Source organism: Chrysochloris asiatica, unplaced genomic scaffold (genome assembly GCF_000296735.1).
Source record: "Chrysochloris asiatica unplaced genomic scaffold, ChrAsi1.0 scaffold00124, whole genome shotgun sequence".
Taxonomy (NCBI): Eukaryota; Metazoa; Chordata; class Mammalia; order Afrosoricida; family Chrysochloridae; genus Chrysochloris; species Chrysochloris asiatica.
The window spans coordinates 9,611,710-9,631,734 of NW_006408642.1; the positions used below are offsets into that span (position 1 = coordinate 9,611,710).

The window sequence follows — 20,025 nt, forward strand, 5'->3', positions numbered from 1 at the left end:
CCTGGCTTCAGTATCCCCCTCACTCTCTCTTGAGTTCTGCAGCTTGGCTCCTCTGGGCTGATGACATCCCTTCCCAGCACTGCCCAGTGAGATCAGACACAAAGCAAGGAAGGAAGCAACTTGCATTCTAAATGGTCAGTCACAAAGCGGGGAAGATCCCATCAGATGCCAAGTAGGTAGGAAAAGGTTTTACCCTTGTGGCTGGTGGTAAAGGCACAGAAAAGGACTTAATTGGCAGGAAACACGTCTACTCTCCTTTCCAAGCAACCACCCAGTTGCCAAAGAGTCGACACTGACTCACAGTGACCCCATGAATGTCAGAGTAGAAATGTATTTTGTAGAGTTTTCAGTGGCTAATGTTTATGGAGTCCTGGTTAAGCCATTTGACTTGCAAGGTCGGCAGTTCAAGCTCACTAGTTGCTCCTTAGAAATCCTATATAGGGTCACTATGGGTCGGAACCGACTCAACGGCACTTAACAACAATAGTTCATCAGGCCTTTCTTCAAGGTGCCTCAGTGTAGAGTTGAGCCACTGAGCTTCAGGTTAGCATGCAAATGTGTTAATCGTTTACTCCAATCACCCAGGGAAATCCAGTGAATTTCGCATTCTCAGAAATCATGACCCTATCATGGTCCAGACCCTGTGCTGAGAGTTGTCGTGCAGTGAAGGGAAGGAGCTCCTACTCTGGAAAGGTCAAGTTCTAGAAAGGCCCTGTAACTTGCTGAGGGTCACACTACTGGATCCCAGTCCAGCCTGGGATCTCTTACTGATCACCCTAGCCTACTTCCCCTTCTGCCTCATCCCATGCACACAGGGCCACCTTTCTGCCTGTGTTACTTTCACTCCACAGATGGGCGGCCTTCAGCTCCTACCCTGCGTACTGCCTGGGGACATCACCACTGAGTGAGTGCCTTTGAACTGACCTCCGGTAAGTCAGGAAACCATTAATTTGCTCCACAAATCCTTCTCAATCACGATCTTGGAGCCAGGCTCCCCACAGTCAGACAACAGGGGGGTTGGACAAGATGAGAGCCTCAGGGAAAGGCCCTTCCAGAAACCACATCTGCCAGTGGCTGTGAGCTGATCAGTCTCACTTCTGAAAGGTGGCCCAGTGACCAGGGCTGAGGAGAGGCACAAGCTCAACAATAAGGAAAAGAACCAAGAGGTCATAACAATCACTTTAAAATAAAGGTGAGAATGTAAGGGGACAGAGCAACTAGATGAATGAAAACAGAACAACTAGAAGGGAAACAATGAGAATGTTCACATGCTGTAAGAATATAAGCAATGTCACAACAACCTGTGTAGAAATTCTTGAATGGGAACCTACACTGCTGTATAAACCTTCACTGAAAACACAATGAAATATTCTTTTTAAAAAAATAAACAGAGGAAAACTACGGAAAAAGAAGAAAAGGCTATTAGGTGCCTTCTGCTTTCACGAGAGAAGTCGCTGGGTGGGGGAGCAAATGGTTCTTGCGCTCGGCTGCGAACGAAAAGTCCATCCAGAGGAACCACACAAAAGGCCTGGTGTTGTACTTCCAAAAGACCAGAAACCTGAGAGCATAGCTATCTGACACACACAGGGCTGCCGTGAGTCAGAGTGGACTTAGTGGTGGCTGCTTTGGTTTGATTTTGGTTTTCACATGGCTCTGATGCTACAGGATTGTAAAGAAATGCCCAAGGGAGGAAAATAAAAAGAAATGCAATCACCGACAACTAGATTATTCCAAAGTCAAAAGCCAGAAGAGTAAGAGAAGAAGAAATGAAGATTTTAGGAGACGAGAGCAAGAGGAGGGCATTTTCCCTTCCTCATTTAGACTCAAAGCTTTTTAATCTACTTTCCAAACTGTAGCCAGAGTGCTCTCTTTTAAAACAGCTTTGTTGAGGGATAGTGGCATATAACAAATTAACTGCACACATTTCAAATGTGCAATCTGGTCATCTTTGACTTTTGCATACACCCTGGATAACATCACTACAATCAAGATCATGAACTTGCATACCTTTTGTAAGCCTTCCTTCCTTCCCCTCTGAAGGACTTTGCGCCTGATCAACAGAATGGAATTGCAACTACCCCAAATGACACTGAATGGGCCGGCTTGAGCTTCCGATCTCCCGGGAAGCTTGGGTCTTTATTACACCTGGAGACCCTCCCCCCCTGAAATTCCAGGTTTCAGGAAACTCACCAGAACCCCCCCCCCAGCCCACCACTGTAAACTCGCCAGAACCATACCCAGACCACAGGGATTATAAATACCCCAGTCTGTAAGGGAACAGATGGGCTCTTGGTCTCCTTTGGTGACATAAGAATACCCCCTCCCAGGTTTACTCTCAATAAACCTGCCTGCTGTTGAAGCCAAGACTCTTTCTTTCTTTTCCTTATACCCTCCCTGGGCAACCACTGATCTGCTTTTGTCACTATAGTCTGCATTTTCTGGAGTTTCATATAAATAAAATCTAGAATACATCCTCTCTCTCTCTTTTTCAGTCTAGTTTCTTTTATTCAGTACAGTGATTACTGTAAGTTTCATCCATGTAGCTGCATGTAACAAGAGTTCATTTCTTTCTCATGCTGAATAGCTTCAAATGCATGTGGAAGTTGGACGATGAATAAGGAAAACCAAAGAAGCATTGGTGCATTTGAGTGATGGCGTTGAAGAAGAATATTAAAGGTACCACAGACTGCCAGAAGAACAAACAAATCTGTGTTGAAAGACGTACAACCAGAATGCTTTTTAAAAGCCACAAAGGCCAGACTTTGTCTCTCATATTTTGGACATATTATCAGGAGGAACTAGCCCCTGGAGATGGACATCATGCTCGGTAAAGTGGAAGGAGAGTGAAAAAGAGGGAGACCAGGAACAAGAGGAATTGGCACAGTGGCAGCGGCAGCGGCAACAGGCCCAAGCACAGTAGCAGTTGTGAGGATGGTGCAGGACTTGGGGGAACCGACTCTATAGCACTTAACAACAACAAGTAATCTATTAAGGAGCCCTGGTAGTGAGTGGCCTACAAGTCAGGCTGCTAACTGCAAAGGTCAGGAGTTTGAATCTGTCAGTCACTCCATGGGAGAAAGATGAGGCTTGCAGCTCCCATAAAGATCTACAGCCTGGGAATTCCTATACGGGGGTCACTATGAGTTGGAACCGACTGCATTCACACAACCGCCACCACCACCAGTACTCCACTGCATGGGAGTGTATCCACATGCATCTGGTGAAGGAGATTTAGATTGTTTCTAGTTTTCAAGCTATTACAAATAAAGCTGCTATTAACATTTGTGTACAAGCACTAGCTTGTACAGACATATTTACTTTCCAGTAAGTAAATATCTACAAATGGAATGCTGGATTACATGGTAGATGTATAATTAACTCTATAAAACTGCCTTACCACTCGTCTGTCAGTTCGTTGTACTGTGGTGGCTTGCATGTTGCTATAATGTTGGAAGTTATGACACTAGTATTTTATGCTCCAAACTCTAAAACCAGTGATGACAAAATTGAAGAATTGGTACTGGTGTGGCACTGTGGGATAAGCACTCAACAGCAAGGTAGATTTGAACCACAAGGTAGGCAGTTCAAACTCACCAGCTGCTCCTTGAAAACCCTCAGAGGGTAGCTATGGGTCAGAACTGATTTGATGGCACTTAACAACAACAAACTTCTTTAGTTTGAAACTGATCAAACATGCAATCAAGATGTAGTGATAATTACGGGTGATTGGAATGCGAAGGTTGGAAATAGAGAGGAAGGATCAGTAGGTGGAAAAGATAATCTCGCTGACAGAAATGATGCTGAAAATCCCATGATAGAATTTCGCAAGACCAATGACTTATCCATTGCAAATACCTTTTTAAAACAACATACAAGGCAACTATACACATGGACCTCACCAAATGGAACACACAGTAGTCAAATTGACTACGTCTGTGGAAAGAAACGTTGGAAAACTCAAAACATGTCCGGGGCAAACTGTGGAATAGACCATCAATTGCTCAAATGTTAAGTTCAGACTGAAGTTGAAGAAAATTAAACCAAGTCCACAGACCCTGAACATATCCCACCTGAAGTTAGAGACCATCTCAAGAACACATTTGATGCATTTGATCAGAAGAACTGTGGGATGACATCAAGAAAATCATACAAGGAAGAAAACAAGAGATCATTAAAAAGACAGGAAAGAAAGAAAAGATGAAAATAAATGTGAGAAGAGACTCTGAACTTGTTCTCACGTGTAGAGATGCTAATGTGAATGAAAGAAAGGAGGAAGTAAAAGAGCTGAACAGAAAATTTCAAAGGACAGCTCAAGAAAACAAAGTCAAGTTGTTGTTGAGTGCCGTGGAGTTGGTTCCGACCCATAGCAACCCAGTAGAGGGTTTCCAAGGAACGGCTGGTGAACTTGTGGTTCAAACCAACTTTGTAGTCAGTCCAGCACATAAACCCACAGTGCCAATGAAATGTGCAAAGACCTAGAATTAGAAAACCAAACGGGAAGAACACACTCAGCATATCTCAAGCTGAAGAAAACTGAAGAAAAAGCCAGGAGCCTCGACTTACAATATTGAAGGACGCCATGGGCAAATACTGAATGATGCAGAAAGCATCAAAATAAGATGGAAGGTATACACAGTCACTGTACCAAAAAGAAAAGGTCAGTGTTCAACCATTTCAAGAGGTTACATATGATCAAGAACCAATGGTACTGAAGAAAGTCCAAGTTGTACTGAAGGTACTGGTGAAACACAAGGCTCCAGGAATTGACAGAATACAAATTGAAATCTTTCAACAATCTGATGTAGCACTGAAGGGAGTCACTCTTCTATGCCAAGAAATTTGGGTGACAGCTACCTAGCCAACCAATTAGAAGAGATCCATATTTGTGCCCACTCCAAAGAGGGATGAACCAACGTTGTTGTTGTTGTTGTTACATGCCGTTGAGTTGATACCCATTCATAGCCACCTTATGCATAACAGAACGAAACACTGCTCAATTCTGGCCCAGTCTCACAATCGTTGCTGAGCTTCAGCCCACTGCTGCTGCTGCCACTGTGCCATTCCATCATTGGGGGGTCTTCCTCCTTTTCAATGACCCTCCCTCCGGATATTATGTCTGAAATATCAGAAATGAAGGCTGGTCATCTTGGCTTCCAAGGAGCATTTTGGCTATACTTCTTCCAATAGGTATTTGTTTGTTCTTTTAGTGGTCCATGGTACTTTTAATATTCTTCTCCAAATGCATCAATTCTTCTACTAACTTCTTTTTTCACTGTCCAACTTTCATATGCATATGAGGTGACTGAAAATACCGTGGCTTGAGTCAGGCGCACCTTAGTCCACAAACTGACATATTTGCTCTTCAACACTTTAAATAGGTCTTGTGCAGCAGATTTGCCTAATGCAATATGGCCTTTGATTTCTTGACTGCTGCTTCCATGAATCTGAGCAAAATGAAGTCTTTGACAACTCCAGTCTTCTCCCCATTTATATGGATGTTGCTTATTGGTCTAGTGATGAAGCTTTTTGTTTTCTTAACATTGAGGTGCAACCCATACTGAAAGCTGTGGTCTTTGATCTTCATCAGTAAGTATTTTAAGTCCTCTTTATTTTCAACAGGCAAAGTTGTATCATCTGCATGTCACAGGTTGTTAGTTAGTAACCCTTCCTCCAACCCTGATGCCATGTTCTTCTTCATATAATCCAGCTTCTTGGATTGTGTGCTCAACATACAGATTGGATAAGTATGTTGAAAGAGTACAACCCCGATGCACAACTTTCCTAATTTTAAACCATTCAGTGTTCTGTTTGAATGACCGCAGAATGCAGAAATCATTGAACAATATCATGAATATCACATACAAGCAAAATTTGGGTGTACATAATTTAAAAATGGCTGCAACACTACATCAACAGAGAACTGCCAGAAATTCAAACCAGATTCAGAAGAGGTCATGAAATTAGGGCTATCACTGCTGACGTCAAATGGATCTTGACTGAAAGCAGAGAATACCAAAAAGATGTTTACTTGTGCTTTATGGACTACGCAAAGACTTCTGTCAGTGTGGATCATGACAAGCTATGGATAACATTGCAAAGAACAGGCATTCCAGAACACTTAATTGTGGCCATGAGGAACAAGGGAACACTGAATGGTTAAAATTAGGAAAGCTGTGTGCCACAATGCTTACTCAGTCTGTCTGATAAATCTGAGAAGCTGGATCATATGAAGAAGAACATGGCATCATGGTTGAAGGAAAACTCATTAGCAAGCTGTGATATGCAGATGATACAACCTTGCTTACCGGAAGTAAAGAGGACTTACAATACTAACTGATGAAAATCAAAAACTACAACCTGCAGTACAGATTGTACCTCATTGAAATGAAAGCAAAAATCCTCACAACTGGACCAATAAATAACATCATAATAAATGGAGAAACAATGAAGTTGTCAAAGACTTCATTTTGCTTGGCTCTACAATCAACACTCATAAAAGCAGCAACTAAGAAATCAAAGGACATACTGCATTAGGCTAATCTGCTGCACAAGGACCTCTTGAAAGTGTTCAAAACCAAAGATGTCAGTTTGTGGGCTAAGGTGTGCCTTACCCAAGCCATAGTCTCATATGCATGTGAATGTTGAAAAATGAATAAGGAAGACGGTAGAAGAATTGATGCATTCGAGTTATGGTGTTGGTGAAGAATATTAAAAGTTCCATGGACTTCCAGAAGAACCAACAAATGTGTATTGGAAAAAGTACATCCAGAATGCTCCTTGGAAGTGAGGATGGCGAGACTTTGTCTCTCATACTTCAGACATGGTATCAGGAGGGACCAGTTCCTGGAGAAGGACATCACACTTGGTAAAGCGGAGGGTCAACGAAAAGAAGAAGAGCCCTCCAGCCCGATGAGATACATTGGCATAGTGACAGCAGCAATAGGTTCAGGCATAGCAATAATTGTGAGGACAGTGTAGGGCTGGGCAGTGTTTCATTCTGTTGTGCATAGGGTCAGAACGCAACAACAAAACAAGACTAAGGGAGAAGGCACTCTGCTAATACCAAAAAGTCAGTGTCTTCACATTTTCAGGGTGCCAGGGACTCCACAAACACTACCTTGCTCCTGGAAGCAGAATTCTCTCTTTAGACAGACCTACACTCATCCCTGGGAGTCCTGGTGTGGTGTTGTGGGCTAATGCGTCAGACTGCAAAGTTGTTTGAATTGCAAGGTCGGTGGTTCAAGCTTACCAGCTGCTCCTTGGAAACCCTATACAGGGTCGCTATGGGTCAGAACCGACTCGATGGCACTTAACAATAACAACCCTCATCCCTGGAGGCACTCCAGAACCAAGTGTGAGCACCAGGGCCTCGGCTCCACAGGATTGCCCACCCAGCTCAGGAGCTGAGGGTGAGCTTTGATCCTTAACATCCAGTAGACAGAGGTGGGGGTTCTTTTAAAATCATGACATACATGCCTACAGTAAGGGCTAGTAGAATAGCAGGCCAAGAACCACAGAGGTTCATTTCAACAAGTCCCCCTGCATTTCTCATTGACACCTTATGGTTTTCTATTTGGCAGGGCTAGATGAGAGTGCCCAGTGCCCCTCTTCCCCCATTTACCAAGTAATAAATTTTCTGAGGGTAGGGCCTCCCATAAACTGAAGAAAACCAGAGGGTCTTCCATACAGTAGATCCAATATAAGCCAGAGACGGAAGGGTGTGTGTTCAGATTCAGGGAAAAGACAACCAAAGGCACGGAGACATGTACAGGATGGAAGAAGATTCAAGTGACAGTTCCAGCCAGCTGGAGTGGAGGAGGGAAGGACACTGGAGGTGACAGAAAGTGATGTGATGCCAGGGAAGAAGGTCAGAGAAGGAGACCCTGCACACCAAGGCAGCAGGTAGTTTCTACAAGGACCAAGGTTTTCTCCTTGAGGGCTCCAAGGCTGTCTCTGATTGATGTGGCCCAGTCAGCTAGAGCAGTTCCCAAGCAAGAACCTTCTAGAAGATGAGGACTACCTCTCACTCCATTTGTCCCTCCTAAAGTCTGAAGCTGTGATGGCCAGCAAAAATTCACTCAACGAATCCCTTTTAATTGACTCTCATCCCGGAGGCCACAGTTGGGTGGCACAGGCCTTGGGAAACTGTGTGATAGAGAAGAAAATCCAACCCAACCCAACCCACGGCACTCAAGTCCATTCTCACTCAGAGAGACCCTACATGTCAGAGCAGAACTGCTCCATAGAGTTTCCATGGCTGTAAGGAAGCAAACTGCCTCATCTCTTTTCCTCTGAGTGGCTGGTTGCTTAAATGGCTGACCTTCCAGTTTGCAGCTCAACACTTAACGCAGCTCACCACCAGGCTCCTTAGAAAGAATGTTGTTGCTGTTAAGTGTCATCATGCCAGTTTCAACTCACACTGACCCTGAGCGGCTGGTAAGATTTGAACTGCCAACCTTGTAGTTAGCAGTCCATTGCTTATCCTATAGCACCACACCAGAACTCCATGGAGAAGAATATCATGTGACCATTGCAAACGTGACAACCCTAACTGATGGCAACATAATGTCTTGTAAGTTATCTGTGGGTGATGTAAACACTAAGGGTTCAGCCACTATGAAAAGCTGAAGGTTTGAATGGATCCAGACACATCTCAGAAGAATGGCACGGAGAGCTACTTCCAAACACCCAGCCACTGAAAACCTTATTGAGCACAGTTCGAAAACCAGAAGCACAGGGTAACTGATCAAGTGTAGACATTGCTTGCCCCACAGCCTGGCCTGGCAGCGTTTTACATGAAGCAAGCTGTGAAATGTGGCATTACATTGTCACACACCCAAGGCCAAAAAGCTAATGCCTTAGGTCTAGGGAGTTCACTCACTCTCTGCCAAAGACAGGATTCACAAATGAGGAGGCCAGCAAGGCAGCCTGAGTATGAGGTTTGGCTGGAGCAGAATTCCTACCTCTTCCTGTGAATGGACAACTGAGGACCCTGGAAGCCCACCTCCAAATGCATCCACAGCCCACCTGGGTGAGGACTGAGCCCAGCATGTGCAGTTGCCATTAGAATTTCCAAAGTAGAAGGTTCCATGTGGCCCATCACTGGACTGTGGCCTGCACACCCACTGCTCAGCCCTCAGCTGTGTCCTGCTGGTGGCCATTCCTCTCTCCAGGAAGGAGGAAGGGGCCCCCTATATGGACACTGCACTTCATATGGGATCATGCAGCTGTGAACCACCTATACTGTGCTGAGAGGGGGTTAAACTAAGACCAGGGCATGTATAAGGAACCTGGGAGGAAACAGATCTGCAAGAACCAACTGAGGCAGAAGTTGAGCATGATTCTTTCTCAGCTGAAGGTTGCAGCCTGTGGACCTCTCATGCTATGGGCAGCGCAGGGCATCAGCAGGCTGCAGAAGAGGAGACAAGTCTTTAGGACAGAGCTGGAACAATGAATGACCCGGGCAACAGTCTTACTCCTAGCTACACACTTAATTTCACAGAGATCCTGAAGGTGGTGGCGTTGGGTTCAATACAGTTGACCATTTCTCAAGTACACTGTACAGAATCAACAAGCAGATGGCCAACATGATCTCCAGAGACACTGGCTCCATTTCTAGGGGTGGAATCAAAGCTTCCTGGGTGATTCTAATGCACATCAAGGTTGAAAACTGTGGATGTAGGTAATGCAACCAACTGCATCCAACCTGGCACTCTGAGCTTCCCCTGCTTCTGCCCTCTCTCCTGTACACCCTGCAGTTCCTGAATCCGTGAGTGAAATTATCACCAAAGCCACAAAAGGAAGTACTTAAGGCTCTAGGGTAATTGCACCAGTCTACTTTCTTCACTCTGAAGCTGCCATTAAAACACATGCGGCCTCAAAACCAATGATGGCATCATATCATAGCAGTGGGAAAGGCAATTTCCCAATCACTGCAGCCTGAATTGGCCTTGCAGTGACTACCTGCAGGTCCACTTCTGCCCCAGGGTACTCCTATTCTCAGGCCTCCACTCCCAGGAGGAAAAAGGAGCTCAAGGCATCAGCCAAGCAGGCACTGCACCCCAACCACCAAGTGCTATACTAAGTTACCCTACAGTACAAACTCCTATTGTCTAGAGGTGCTTCAGAAGAAAGGCTTGGAGATTGACTTCTGAAATGAGCCACTGAACACTCTATGCAATGCGGTTCAACTCTGACACATATGAGGTCACTATGAGTCAGAATCACGTCAGTGGCAACTGGTACAATCACCAGAGTAACCGGTCCTGCAGCTTCTAGACATTCTCCTTCCCCTTTCCTAAGGAGGCCTATCACTTCAAGCTTCTTCACTCAGAGGTCAGTTAGCTCTCTCAACCCTAGTTTGAAACAGGAATGCCAATCAGCATATGGAAAGATGGTCCACCTTGCTTAGAGTCCAAAATACAATGATGTGATGGCACTTGTCACCCAAGTGGCAAAGAAAGGTAATAATGACAACAGTGTCCTTGAGGATGTCTAGAGAAAAGGACACACTTGTACACTATTGATGGAAATCTAATACATACAGCCTTTCTAGGGGGCAGTTCAGCCAAAGGCATTAAAAGCCTCAGCGAGCGCTTACAGCAATGGGCCAGTAATCTAAAGGAATGCTTCCTATGGGGGAAATCAGCAATGCTCTCATTTATTTGTTTATATCAGTAAGAACTCATGGATCTTTATTTTATTTTATACTGGTTATGATCCATGCCTATAATTATTGATCTTCTTGATCAAATTGCAGGTTTTTAAGCCAGTTTCTCAAGTTAGCTCACTCCTAACATCAGTTTTCCTTGTGAAAGTGATCAAAATTGTGCATGCTTTCAAGAATTTTTGCATCAACATAAACAAGCAGAATAAACATCAACCTCCCAGCCGAAAGAGCCTTGATCCATTGGGCAGGACGAGTGGTACAGTGGTACAGCATTTACGTCACTGCTTCCTTTCCTGCCAGATTCTTCCAAGCAATCCTCTCGACGCTGCTCTGATGTCCCTCCAGAGCCTCAGAATCCCGTCCCCAACTTGCTTCTAGATTATCTTCTTCCACCTGGTCTCAGAATCCTCTCATCTGTCAAGTAAGGCCCACTGACATTTCTTACTTCCTTCAACTCTGAGCTCCAACTAGGTAGGGTTGAAAGATAAAATCCAAGAGACCCAGCTGATTTGAAATTTCAGATAAAGAGCAAATACCTTTTTTAGTGTAAATGTCCTTTGTAAACTGGTTGTTTAACTAAATTTCACAGTTAGCATATCATTTTTTAGGATAATAAATATAATCCAAATATTGAATGGGATTTAATTTAAAAAAAACAAAAAACCTATTGTTTATCTGAAATTCAAGACTAGTAGGCATATTTTTATTTGTTAAATTGGGCAACCCTAGTTCAAGCATAGGAAGGGCTAGCAGTTACTGGTCACACAGTTCATGACCAATTAAGGCAAGCAGCAGCTAACACATTTCACGTATTTCTAAAAACATTACCTGAGCATCATTTTCTGGGAAGTGCTGTTTTATTTAAAACACTTTATTTAGACCTGAAGTATGGCACACTTAAAGAAAAACCCACAAATCATAAATTCACAACTCAATAATTTTTCACAAAATACTCCCATGTAAATACAAAGTACACCAGGAAACAAAGCATCTCCAACCCTAGAATTAAGGCCCACACTAACTTCGTCGGAAGATGATCCAGCAGTCTTAGTGGTCCAATGTGGCAAGAGTATTTTTACCCTGTCTGCATGGTGTGGCATTGTAAAATAAGCACTGGACTGCTAACTGCACTTGGAAGTTCTATAATTAAATTATTCCCTCTTTTTACATAATTATTGGTGTTGCAAACTGGTATCTCTCATTCCCTATGTTTAGTCTTAGAGGTTTGTATTGGAGTCCTGTAATGCCTCTGTAGGAAGTAATGGACTGCTAACTTCAAGTTCGGTGGTTCAAACCCACCTGCCACTCCTCGGAAACCCTATACTATGAGTCAGAATCAACTTAACAGCAGTTAACAACACATACTCTCTCATGAGGCAGAACTGAAAAGAGTGGGTTTTGGTGTTAATAGTTGGTTCAAACCACATCTCTTAGTAAACAGATGCCCAACACATCATCTCACTGATTGCAGTTTCCACAATGTAACATTATCTAGCCCACATATCAGGTGTTCAGCGTTTCTGAAGGAATGAATGAACCCACACAACCCATCCCTTGCTTTCTCCCCTTCCCACACAGTTCAATACACCCAAACTCCCACCTCCCACTCAGTACTTTTTCAAGCTCCCTGTGGCCTTCTTTCCACCCCAGAGCCCATCCCCAAACAAACTTCAGAAAACACAAACTACAGGTGTCTGATACACTACCCGATCTGTCAGAGATGACGTTTGTGGCCCAGAAAGGCTCGGAGGGGAAGTGATAAGTGCAGCCTCAGACTGTAGCCCACACCCCGGCCACAGATAAGCATGGAGAACTGGAAAGGAATCAGAATGAAACTCTACCTTCTCAGGGAAAAACAAAATCCTACAATTTCCTCAGAAATAGCACAAGGTTGATTTTAGAGAAGCCTTAAAATACCCATTCACCAAAGAGGGAAATGAATGAGACAAAGTAAAAAGTTAGATAGTCTTAAGACCAAACCAAAACTAAATCCACTGCTGTCTAAATCCACTTGATTTCCACTCATGGTGAGCCTATAGGACAGAGAATTGCTCTGTAGGGTTTACAAAGCCGGTGGGTTCGAACTATCGGCCTCTTGGTTAGCAGTCAACTGCCTTGACCACCATGCCTCCAGGGCTTAAAGCTGAGGGGAAATTCTTGCACTCTCTCCAGTTTTCAAACAGATAGCCCTTCTTCCCTTCTTTCCCTCCCACTCCCCTGGAGAGTTACAAGTATGAGCTGTGATAGCAGCCAGCTTCCTGGCTATCAGAGGACCCACCACCAATGGCCACCCAGAGAGCAACACCCACCCACAACTTTCTCCTTAGAACTAAACAGAAAGTCTCAGTTTTGCCTTTTAGTCAGGGAGAAACCTTGGACAAATACTCAATTGCTCTTTGCCTTCATTTCCCCATCTTCAAAGCAGGGAGAATAACAATTCTTCAGGGTTGCTGAGAGGATGAAGTAGCAAGGGTAAAACCTGGCACCTAAGTGCTCAGTGACAGGGTATCTATCAGTCAGCCTGGGAAAGAGTTGAGACTGGTCGGGTTCTTAACATCAGTCAGGTGCCTGAGAGTATGACAGACCAAATTGCTCACCGCTTTTTCTCAGAGAAGGCAAGAACACTGCTTTGTGAGATGATTTTAGTTAGCGTTCATACAATAAGTGTACTATCCTCAGTGTCGTATAGACAGACATGGCATTCCTGGGGAGCTCAAGAAACTAAGACATCCTTCAGGGAGGATGTTGCCAGGAAGGAATGGTGGATTCACATCCACACATGTACCTCGCACAAGGGGGAAAGTGAGGGGCAAGGCTGGGGAAAGGTGGAAAGGAAGGCTCTGGAAGGTCAACTTCCGGACTGGGGCTCCTATTCCATCAGTGAGTAATGGTGCAGTGGTGGAGCAGCGGGGAGGACTGAAGGAACCTGAGCCCAGGTGTGAGAGGACCTGGTTTTGTTTGAACAGGATCCATCTGGCTGCTGCGTGGGTCAGACTTTTAGAAAAACTGTTAGCCAGACAGAATAACTGATTTGCAGCCATCAAATGACCAAAACTTCTTTGGACTGCCCCCTTGAGGGGAAAATGCAGGAGGTATGTGTGTTGTGGGGTGAGAAACCTGGCTCTAAATTCTATGATTCTATCCCTCGGAAACCCTGTACAGGGTCGTTATGGGTCGAAACCGACTCGAAGGCACTTCACAACAACAACTTCACATCATTATTTGTATAAAATTAGAATCTGGCTACCCCTAAAAAATCAAGAAGGCAGCTGGGGTGACACAGAAGCCAAAGGAAAGTGGCATTTCCATCAAGTAACTGCAAGGGAAGATGTCGTTCACTGACCTCAGAACTCTGGGTTTCAGACATCCCTAGAGGTCTTCTCTGGCCATAACTTTCACTAACATCTCCAATTCTCCAACAAAGTTCATTTTAATGCACTCAGACTCTTAAATATTAGGAGCCCTAGTGTGGTGCTGTGGGTTAATGCACTAGACCGCAGGGTTGGTTTGAATTGCAAGGTCAGCGGTTCAAGCTCACCAGGTGCTTTTTGAAAACCCTATACAGGGTCACTGTGGTTGGAACCGACTCAACGGCACTTACTACAACAACAACAAATATGTAAAAAGGAAAAAAGGCCATCTTAACAGTGATGATCCCTGGGATGACATGATGGGGGACTTCCGTTATTCTTTTTGTTTATCTCTATTTTCTAGTGGTCTTCCTTCCACCCCCATTCCTACACCTTTTGAGTCCACTGTCTGAGTAACCAGAAGTGGGTGCCGTGGGAAGTGGGTAGTGGAGCAACTGCCGGCTGCTGTCCATTCACTGCTCTAAACCTGACCTCCACGGCTGGCCGACAAAGGGCCTCTGTTTAAGTCCCCGCCACCTGAAGGAAAGCCTCAGCAACGCCAGGCCTCAGACAATTAGGCCTTTGGAAGCTGCCAGGAAAGCCAGCCCCCCAACTTGGCAACTTTCTAACATGTGTCTGTAGAAAACCCCACACCCAAGCCACAGGCAGGCCTGTCAGCCCCACTCCTCAGATGAGCCAAGCCTTCCTCGTGCTTTTCATGACAGAAAACATGGTTGGCTTTATACTTCTTCTCTCTTGGAAGACCCCTGGGATGCTCTGCCTTTACTTGCTAAACAGAGAGTGTGTTTTTAAGATTCCTGAAAATTGGCTCAGCTACAATTATCGAATGTTCATTCAAGTCCCATGCAGACACCTATTTCCTTTGTCAGAAGGGGAACATACAAGTTCCAGTAGTGGTGTGTGAGCGGGCTGGCCTGCCCTGTACCTGGCATATGGTCTCAGTGGACTTGTCTGGGGATGGCAACCATGGCTTAAGTCTCCCATGGACAAATTCCATTCTTCTATATTTGAGGGTTTGAACAAACCCAACTTGGTATTCAGATAGGCTAGGTAAAACTTCCCATTGATACTTTCAGAACAATAATAATAGCAATCGCTTGTATCGAGCAGGCGATCATGAACCATGGCTTGCTCTAAGTGCTTCATATAGAAAAGCCTGCTCAAGAGACAAATGATGCAGGCTGCATGTGCAAGATAGCATTTTCCAGTAGCCACATTTAAAACGTAAAAAGAAAGTGACAATAATTTTAATAATACATTTTATTTAGTCTAATATATCCAAAATATTATATTATCTCAATATGCAGTCAACATTAAAAACATCTATCTATATTTATATTTTGCATTCTTGTCTCTACACTAAGTCTTCAATAATCAGGGGCATTTTATACTTTAAAACCAAACCAGGGGACTTCTGGGGCAAGATGGTGGAGCAGGCAAAGGCAGAGAGCAGACCCTCTACGACAAAGGCACAGGAGACTAAGTGAAACAGAACCATATGGTGATCCTGCACCGAGCTTCAGAGGATGGCACAGAGAGATGGATTGAGTGCCCACTAGATGAGGAAGCAGAACAGGAGCATCAAGAGAAGAAAAACAGGGTTGCCAGCTGACGTGGAGCTTTTGCAAGGGGGTGCAGTTCTCCCTTGTTCCTGTGCCCTCCTGGTAGCCGGGGGTGTGGCCAGTTCCATACTGCCAACCCAATGGGCAGCAGCATTCCCTCTCACGCAGCCTCAGCTCTGCCTGGGTTCGGGTTCCAGGAGTCCACTGCTGCTTCTGAAGGTGCGTGAACCTGCCCTGCCCTGTGCTACACAAACAGCAAACAAAGGACTGTGGACACACTTCCATCCTCTACCACACCCACCAGGAGATAGGTGGCAAGTGCGAGAGAACACACCAGCATACAATCATCAGTTAAATATAAATATAACAACAATATAATGTCTCTGAGAAAACAGTTTCAGCTTGCACAGACAAGTGACCAAACAGTCAGGAAATATTATATCAGGAATGGTATCAGAACTACTCGATAAGAAATTTAAAAGAATGCTATTTAAGTCCCTTCAACAGATTGAGAGAAAAATCAGTGAAAGCAAGGAGAACAAACACAAGCAATAAAAACTTTAGAAGAATTCAGGAAAGCACTACAATAATGATATGGCAAAGTAAGTGAAAAATTGGAAATCACACAAAAACAGCAATTAAAATCAGAAGATTAAGACCAGAGATGCACAGCACATTGAAAGGGCAAAGAAGTAGAATTAAACCAACGTAAGGCCAAATTACTGAACTTGAAGACAAATCTCTGGTCTTATACTGTGTGAGGATACTTATCTGTGTGAGGAACAATCAGAAAAAAGAATTTTTAAAATCCTAAGAAAGCCTAAGATTTATGTGGGACACTACCAAAAGAAATAATTTATATATGATTGGAATTCCAGAACAAGAAGAGATTAAAAAAACAAAAACACAAAAACCCATAGAGAAAATAGTCCAAGAGTTGTTGGAAGAAAACTTCCCTAACATCATAAAAGATGAGACAGCCATTCAAGAAGTTAAATGAACTCCAAACAGGATAGACCCTAAAAGCAAAACACCAAGACCTATTAGAATCCAACTTTTCAAAACCAAAGACATGAAAAAATCCTGAGAGCAGCTCAGGAAAGTTGAAAAATTACCTACAAAGGAAAACTAATAAGACTGAGCTCTGATTTCTCAGCAGAAACCATTTAGTCAAGAAGACAATGGGATGTCATATACAAAACTCTTAAAGAGAAAAACTGCCATCCAGGAATCACATATCCAGCAAGAACAAACAAGATGGTGGATCGGGTGGAAATGCAGTAAAGAACTCCACCAGCAACAACACAGAATACCCGACCAAACAGGCTCAGGGGATGGTCCCAGAACTCTGAACCACATATAAAGGAATGTATAGAAGGTTGGAAGACTTACAGCTAGGGGAATTTGTGGCAGAAGCAAGAAATCCATGGCTTTCTTGTTCAGAACGCTCAGCTGCTCCAGGAGCCGCCATCTTGGGTGACACCAAGCGGGGTAAGGATCGGAGCGGCCACAGATACCTGGCAGAACCGCAGAGATAAAGGTGTGGACATTCTTTTCTTTTGGTATCTAATCATTGGTCCCTTGCTGTCTGCACACCTCCATTCTGGTGACTATAGGGGTGCCTGAGCTAGTGGGCACCCCAGCCCCACCCTCAGAGGGTTCTACTACGCATGCGCACAGATCTCCTTGAAATTTAAAGAAACAGTTTCCAATTAAAACCAAACAGCCACAGCCCTCAAGTGTTTATAACTAAAACACAAACAGGCCCTCAAGTGTTTATAACTAAAAAAAGGGCTTGAACGGGGATTGTGGAGCAGGACAAGTAGACAAAAAAGGAAATAGGCTGAAAATTAAATCCTAAGTTATGTCAAAAAGACCAACAGTAGCATCTTGAAACTTCTCAAGAAGAGTGAAAAGGGAAGCCCATTTCCTGATCACATCTACCTGGAGGCAATCAGAAAGCATAAAAAATACCAAAATACATACCCATCTGAGTATTAAGGCCACAGATAACTCCTGAATATGCCCAAAAAACAGAAGCAGATGACCATATCTACCGTAGTGGTTACAAATCGGGCTGTGAACCGCAAGGTCGGCAGTTCAAAACTATCGGCTGTTCCACGGGAGAAAGATGAGTCTTTCTACTCCTGTAAAGATTTACAGCCTCGGAAACCCTGTACAGGGTCGCTATGAGTCGGAAGCAACTCCACAGCACATAACAACAACGCTACTAGAGCTCCATATAGATACACACCCATATATACTTAACTGTAACCCTAAAACTAGACCAAACCTTACTCCTAGTCCTAGCCCAACCCCTACCCTAACACTAATCCTAATCTAGCCTAATACTAAACAAAGTCTTAGTCTTAACCCTAACTCTTTACTCTTGTTGTTAAGCACAGTCATGTCGATCCCAACTCAGAGCGACCCTGTATAGGATTTCCAAGAAGTGACTGTTCGGTTTGAACCACCAACTTTGCGGTTAGCAATCCAGTGCTTATCCTACAGCGCCACATGAGGACTTCTGGTGGTGGGGTTGTGTGCTGTGGTGTGGATTCTAACTCATGGCAACCCTGTATAGGGTTTCCGAGGCTGTAATCTGTTACGGTAGCAGAAAGCCTCATCTTTCACCCACAGAGCAGCTGGTAGATTTGAAATGTTGACCTTGCAGCTAGCAGCCTAATGCATAACCCACTATAGTACCAGAGCTCCTTACACCTACAACATTCTCTTCCTCCCCCCTTCCCCCGCCAAAAACAAACAAATAGTAAAGTGCTTAACGTTCAGGAGTGCTGTCAAGCACAAGAATAATCTTGAAAAGAAAAGAAAAAAACAAAACAAAACAAACCCACTGCTACTGAATCAATTCTGACTCACAGCAACTCTATAGACAGTTGTTTGGTGCTGGGTAGTCAGTTCCAACTCATAGAGACCCTATGTAAAACAGAACAAAACACAGCCTGTCTGTGCCCTCCTTACAGTTATTACGTTAGAATCCATTGCTGCTGCTGCTATTGCGTCAATCCATCTCATTGGAAGACTTCTTCTTTTCTGCGGAACCTCCACTTTACCAAGCATGATGTTCTCCAGAGACTTGTCCCTCCTGATAACATGTCTGAAATATGGGAGACAAAGTCTCTCTATCCTGACTTCTAAGGAACATTCTGGTTGCTCTCTTTCAAGATAGATTTGTTTGTTTTTCTGGAAGTCCATAGTACTTTCAATACTCCTCTCCAACATCATAACTCAAATGCATCAGTTTTTCTCTGGTCTTCCTTATTCATCGTTCAACTTTCACATGCATATGAGGTGAATGAAAATACCATGGCATGGGTCAGGTGCAGGTAAGTGTTGTTAAATACCATCAAGTTTGTTCCAAACTATGTATAGGGTTTTCAAGGAGCAGCTGCTGGGTTTGAACCACTGAACTTGTGATTAGTAGTCCAGTGCTTATCCTACAGAGGTACACCAGGACTGCGAAAAGATTTCCACCCAAACTGTGTCATCCCAAACCCTTACAAACCCTCTAGCTGTTAATTACCCAAGGTATCTTGTACCCAAAGTTCATCCAGTAGTTCCTAGGTAAGGATGAGGGATGTGGACAGCTATTTCTGCCTCCTCACCTCCCTAGCACTCACCTGAGAAAGGAATGTGGCAGTTTGGGCATCCCTGAGGGACTCAATCGTGTTCCTTTTCAACGTTTTTACAGTTGTAGAACAAAGAGAAGTCTGAAAGACTAAGATCAGGGCTGTAGGGTAGATGCAGTAAGTTCTTAAAAGCCAGTCTTGCTACCATGGAAGAACAAGCAGGTGCATTGTGATAGAAAAAAAACTCCTCAGCACAACTTTTCGGGACTTCTTCTCATCAATGTAGTTTTCAATTTCCTTAAAACTTCTTCATAATAATCTCCTGTGATCATTCTGTGTCCTTTGAAGTCTTATCAAGATGATCCTTCTGGAATCTCAAAAAACAGTCGCCAAACTTTCTAAGCTACCTCTTAGCCTTGAATTTTAATAGTCCAGCAGATCCCCACAACAGCCACTGTTTTGACTGGACCTTTTCTTTTCTTAAGGTACCTTATGGAGTCCTGGTAGAGTCCTGGTGTGGCGCTGTGGATTAATGCGTCAGACTGCAAATTCGTTTGAACTGCAAGGTCAGTGGTTCAAGCTCACCAGCAGCTCCTTGGAAATGCTATACAGGGTCGCTATGGGTCAGAATCAACTCAACGGCACTTAACAACAACACGGAGAACTGTCGTGGCACTGTGGGTTAATGCGCTAGACTGCAAGGTCAATTTGAACTGCAAGGTCAGCGGTTCAATCTCACCAGCCACTCCTCAGAAACCCTATACAGGGTCGCTGTAAGTCGGAACCAATGTAACAGCACTTAACAACAACAGCAATGAAGTGTAAGGCAAGTG

General features: G+C 44.0%; 1 protein-coding gene across 1 annotated transcript in view; it reads right to left on the reverse strand.

Moving 5' to 3' along the window:
- The window catches only part of LIMD1 (LIM domains containing 1), an 86,580-nt gene that overhangs the window by 42,551 nt on the left and 24,004 nt on the right, over positions 1–20,025 (reverse strand). The gene's annotated exons all lie outside the window — the stretch shown is intronic.